Below are 6,000 nucleotides of genomic sequence, written 5' to 3'. Positions count from 1 at the left end.
CTGATGACTTTCTCCTCTGTGTACTCACAGATCTTTGCACATACTTCTGCTGTAGTTCCTTTCCCTGCTATGCTGTGGTTAAATGCCTCTACTGATAGACCAAGAAATTAACAAGAGTAGGAACTATGTCTTAACATCTCAGAGCCTACCTCCGTGCTAAGCATCCGATAGATGCTCAATGAATGTTGTTGAGTAAGGCTACCCGAAAGGAAAGGTTTATTGCACTTTCTTCCCTGATTTCACCACTAGAGGGCAATGTAACCAAGATTACTAAACCACACGTGCAGCTCCAGCCGAATAAGTAGCTTTTTTAAAAAAAGTATCTTCTCAGATGTTTTTTATATGTTTTTGCCATGCCTTTTAATTAATTCTGTATTTGATAGAAACTTCCACAAATGTAAAAAGAACACTTGAAAAAGAGGCTGAGTTCCAGAGTACCAAAGAGCCTAGGGGTTAATTCCTGAGCCTGGAGGGAAGAAACCACCAGGCCACAAATGGGATGAGATGCTGCTTATTCCCCCTCAGACGTGAAGCCACTATCTCAGTGTTAGTGCTGTGTCTTTTCACATTTTAAAATGCTTGATCTTGCACATTAATCCCAGGGTGAAGCATCCTGGCATTCCTGAAAATACTGAGGGACAAGAAAATAAGCATTTGTGGAGTGAGTGCTGAGAATACAAATCAAGTGCAACTTTCGGTCTAAAAAGTTTCTGCATATCTGTTTCTGATGCATAGAAATTCTACAGCTGGTTTTCTTTCCATTTAGATGGGACAAGAATTCAAGAATTCTGATGAGACATCTCTTCTGTGAAATGTAGATCAACATTGGACAAAACTCCACTTAGAGATACCTCCTCCATGAAACATCTCCCCGCCCTTCCAGCTACAAGCAAACTCTCTACCAGGTTCATTTCCAAACTTCTTCGTGCCTCCCTGACAACACCCCTCATATTCTACCTCATGTTATATTTACGTGGGTGCATGCCTTTTGCTCCCCTCCTAGGCGGGAACTCCTGCAGAGCCAAGGCATGTTTGTTCATCCTCATCATCCAAAGAGTATCTATTAATATCTGACATATAGCAGGTGTTCAGTAAATTTTGTTTAATTAAACTGAGTGGAATTGAGTTTATGTTCCAATAACTGTGAATTTGAAGCCTGCTTTTTTTAGTTTGTTTTCACTTTCTCTTCACATAGCTGATTTAGCAGTAGCACTTATCAGTTTTAAACCTGGATAGATTCTTCTCTGATTAAAAAATTTCCTGTCATAAACATTTATAGCTAGTGCCACAATTTAGGTAACAGTTACATATAGGCATACCTTAGAGGTGTTGCAAGTTGGGTTCCAGCCCACCATGATAAAGCAGTATCACAAAAAAGTGAGTTGTAATCTTTTTTGCTGGTGGAGGGTATTGCCTTCAATTTGTAGAAAATGCAACACCTGTGAAACAATAAAATAAGTTGTGCCTCTATTTATTTAACCTAACTAGTTTCCTTATCTGTATTTTTAGTGGTTGAGTGTGAAATAAAATAATGATTTTTGGCAGGGCGGGGGGGGGGACTAATAGCTAATGTCCCTTTTATTACTTTCCCTTGCCCAAGAAACATGTTTTGAATGATTTGGCCTATCTAGCTGCATTTATACATACAAATAAGTTTATTAGTATCTATTAAATTCAAAACATAAATAATTGGCAACAGTTAAGTAATTGTTGTTATAAGACTGACTTGATATAATTCTAACAGAAATTATTTGTTTTTTCAATAAATATTTATTAAGTGCCCACCGGGTATCAGGTCTGTTCTTAGTATTGGGGGTTAATGTTGAACTAAAGAGACAGCATACGGGCTCAAGTAGGACTTAAGCTCTAGTGGGGTTGAAAGCAGAAACTTGATCGCTCTCAGGATCAAGTAAAACTGTGTAGCAGTATTTGATAACAAATATATGACTTAATTTAGGCTTTTTAAAGTTTGAAATAGCCTATGGTTTCGCACTGTTAACCTGCATCTAGAGCCCTCTTTTGTCTAGGGAACCAGTGGACTAGAAGCATTCTGAGGTCCCACCTTCCTGGAAATTCTGGCTGCATTGTTCCTGATTATATGCGTTTTCTATTGCAGTATAAACAATTATCATAAACTTAGCTGCTAAAGACAACACCCATTTATGATCTCACACTTTTGTACATCAGACATCCAGGTAGGCTTGGCTGGGTTCTCCGCTTCGGGCCTTATAAGGCTGAGGTCAAGGTCTCGGCTGGCTGGCTCTTGTGTAGAGGCTCTGGGAAGAACCTACATGAGCTTATTCAAGCTGTTGGCAGAATCCAGTTCCTTGCAGTTGTGGGGCTGAGGTCTGTTTCCTGGCTGGCAGTCACCAGGGACCCTCCCTCAGCTCCTAAGGCCATTCACATTTCCTTCTCATGGCCTCCTCCACTGTCAAAGCCAGCAATGGCATTTGAAGTCCTCACCCTGTGAATCTCCCTAACTTCTGCTGCCAGCCAGAGAAAGCTCTCCACGTTTTAGGGCCCATGCCCGTGTGATTAGATGAGATCCACCTGGATAATCTCCGTAGCTGAAGTTCAGCTGTGCCACATAACACAATCACAGAGTGAGCTCTCTTCACATTCACAGGGGCTGTGTATTAGGGTGAGACATCTTTGGGGACCATTTCAGAAATTCTGCGTAAATCAGGCAAGAGAAAGATATAAAAGGCATCCAAATAGGAAACAAAGAAGTCAAACTGTCACTATTTGTAGATGACATGATTCTCTATATAGAAAACCCTAAAGACTCCACAAGAACACTACTAGAAACAATAAGCAAATACAATAAAGTCTCTGGATACAAAAATCAATGTTCAAAAATCCATAGCGTTGCTATACTCTAATAATGAACTTTCAGAAAAAGAAGTAGAAAAAATAATTCCTTTTGCAATTGCAACAACTAAAATAAAATACCTCGGAATAAATCTAACGAAACATGTGAAGGACCTATATAATGAAAACTATAAGAACCTATTAAAAGAAATTAAAGAAGATATAAAGAAATGGAAAGATATTCCATGTTCTTGGATTGGAAGAAGCAACATAGTTAAAATGATCTTATTACCTAAAGCATTATACAGATTTAATGCAATCCCCATCAAAATCTCATCGGCATTTTTTAAAGAAATAGAACAAAAACTCATCAGATTTGCATGGAAGAACAAAAGACTCCGAATTGCCAAAGCCATCCTGAGAAAAAAGAATCTGGAGGCATCACTCTGCCCAACTTCAAATTACACTACAAAGCGACAGAAATCAAAACAACATGGTATTGGCAGAAAAATAGACACACAGACCAGTGCAACAGAATCGAGAGTCCAGAAATAAACCCATATTTACATGGTCAAATAATTTTTGACAAAAACGCCAAAAATATACAGTGGAGAAAGAAAAGCTTCTTCAACAAGTGGTGCTGGGAAAACTGGAAAGCCACCTACAAAAGAATGAAACTAGACTGTTGTCTATCACCACACACCAAAATTAACTCAAAATGGATTAAGGACCTGAATATAAAACCTGAAACAATAAAATGCATAGATGAAAACATAGGAACTAAACTCAAGGACCTTGGGCTTAAAGAGGATTTTATGAATTTGACCTCAAAGGCAAGGGAAGTAAGAGCAAAAATAAATGAATGGGACTACATCAAACTAAAAAGGTTCTGCTCAGCAAAAGAAACCGTCAACAAGGTAAAGAGATAACCATCCGAATGGGAAAATATATTTGCAAGCAACACCTCCGATAAGGGCCTAATATCCAAAATATACAAAGAACTCATAAGACTCAATAACAACAAAAAAGACAATCTGATCAAAAAATGGGCAGAGGACCTGAACAGACACTTCTCCCTAGAGGACATACAAATGGCCAACAAATATATGAAAAGATGCTCAACATCGCTAGCTATTAGGGAAACACAAATCAAAACCACAATGAGATACCATCTCACACCTGTTAGAATGGCTATAATCAACAGGACAAGTAATAACAAATGTTGTGGAGAAATAAGAACTCTCATACACTGCTGATGGGACTGCAAATTGGTACGGCCACTATGGAAAATGGTATGGAGTTTCCTCAAAAAACTAAGAATTGCCCTACCATATGACCCGGCAATTCCTCTACTGGGTATTGACCCCCAAAGACTAGAAAACTCATATTTGAAAAGATATTTGCACACGGTGTTCATAGCTGCATTATTCACAGTGGCCAGGACATGGAAGCAACCGAAGTGTCCTATGATAGATGGTTGGCTAAAGAAGCTGTGGTACATATATACAGTGGAATATTACTCAGCCATAAAAGAGATGAAATATTGCCAGTTGCAACAACATGGAGGGACCTTGAAACAATCATGCTAAGTGAAATAAGCCAAACAGAAAAGGTTGAAAATCACATGTTATCACATATGTGGGATATAAACCTAAAAGCAACAAATGAACAGGACAAACAGAAACTCATGGAGATGGATAATGGACTAGTGGTTACCAGAAGGGAAGGGGGAGGGGAGAAGGAGAAAATAAAAAAATAAAATGTTTTTAAAAATTATGTACATATAGTATGAAAAAAATAAATAAACTGGCATTTTAAAAAAGAAAGAAAGAAAGAAAGAAATTCTGCCTACCCTACTGACTAATGGAATTTCTACCTCAAGCAATCAGTCATTTATAGACTTCTGTTGCCATATAGGAAGATTTCAGACACATGCTACAGATCAAGTTTTTAGAATTACATAAGATTACTTTATTTAATCAAATGGATGTCTTTTAAAAGTGCATGTTGGAATTTTACAGAAACTTTTTAAAGATTGGTTTGATACTTTTTCCTTCATTTTCTTTCCTTAGAAAACATTATCTTTTTTGGAAAGTCACAGATACAATGAGCACCTTCAAGTAAAGCTGTCATTTATTGAAGTGTTTCTATGCCTGATCCTCTGAGATATGGGTTAATAAACAATACAATTTTCTTTTGGCTATTTTTATCTGCCATTCATTAAATTTTAGTATTTCACTATTTTAGTGGATATCTGAAAGGGCAAAATGACACAATTTTGTGCAACATTTTTACTTTTACGTAATTGAAGAACATAGAAATTTTTAGTTTTGTTTAAATTATCTGATCTGTCTGTTGACTATTTGAGGTGACAGTTCAACTTTTGCTAAGAAATGATTACTTAAAACCCATTTTCTCCACTTCAGCATGTAAGAGGCATAATAATTGTCACTGTGGTTGCAATGAAATAATTTCTCATGATAGCAAAACAGAAAATGCATGATTTTAAGTTTCAAGAGCATTTATCTTTGGCAGATGTATTATGAATAAATGACTCAAAGCTTCAAAATGCAATTCATTAAACATGATTTAATTAAACTTTTTAAACACTAACTTACTTATTTTCCTTAGGAATTTTCCCAACTAATTTATGAAGCAAACAACCTCTACTTCCCCAAAATGTTATCTATCCAAACATGTTAAACTAGGCCCATTGTCACCTATTTCAGAATCACATGTTTAAAATGAGGATTCCTGGACAGAATAGAGAACCCAGAAATAAACCCATGACTATATGGTCAATTAATCTATGACAAAAGAAGCAAGAATATACAATGGGGTAGAGACGATCTCTTCAATGTTGGAAAAACTGGACAGATACATGCAAAAAAATGAAACTAGACCACTTTCTTACACCATATACCAGAATAAACTCAAAAAGGATAAAAGGCTTAAATGTAAGAAGCAAAACCATAAACTTCTAGACAAAAACATAGGCAGTAAACTCTTTGAAATCACTCTTAGTAATCTTTTTTTGAATGCCTTCCCTTGGGCAAGGGAAACAAATGAAAAAATCAACTGGTGGGACTATATCAAACAAAGGAAACTATAAACAAAATGAAAAGAAAACCTAGTGAATGAGAGAAGATAATTTATCAGTGATACATCTGATAAGGGGATAATATCCAA

At 36.6% G+C, this 6,000-nt stretch overlaps 1 long non-coding RNA gene across 1 annotated transcript in view; it reads right to left on the bottom strand.

Annotated features, from left to right (window-relative positions):
• Positions 1 to 306: 306 nt before the first annotated feature.
• LOC120609320 (uncharacterized) overlaps positions 307 to 6,000 on the bottom strand; it is a 92,495-nt gene continuing 86,801 nt past the window's right edge. The window contains exons 5-6 of the long non-coding RNA XR_005654734.1: positions 1,320 to 1,439; positions 307 to 631 (exon numbers count right to left, since the gene is read on the bottom strand). This is a non-coding gene — a long non-coding RNA (uncharacterized LOC120609320). The remainder of the gene's footprint in view (positions 632 to 1,319; positions 1,440 to 6,000) is intronic.

Source organism: Pteropus medius, unplaced genomic scaffold, assembly GCF_902729225.1.
Source record: "Pteropus medius unplaced genomic scaffold, Ma_sr-lr_union100, whole genome shotgun sequence".
Classification (NCBI taxonomy): Eukaryota; Metazoa; Chordata; class Mammalia; order Chiroptera; family Pteropodidae; genus Pteropus; species Pteropus medius.
The sequence above is the reverse complement of the archived record's forward strand: the minus strand, read 5'-3'. Positions and strand labels throughout refer to the sequence as shown.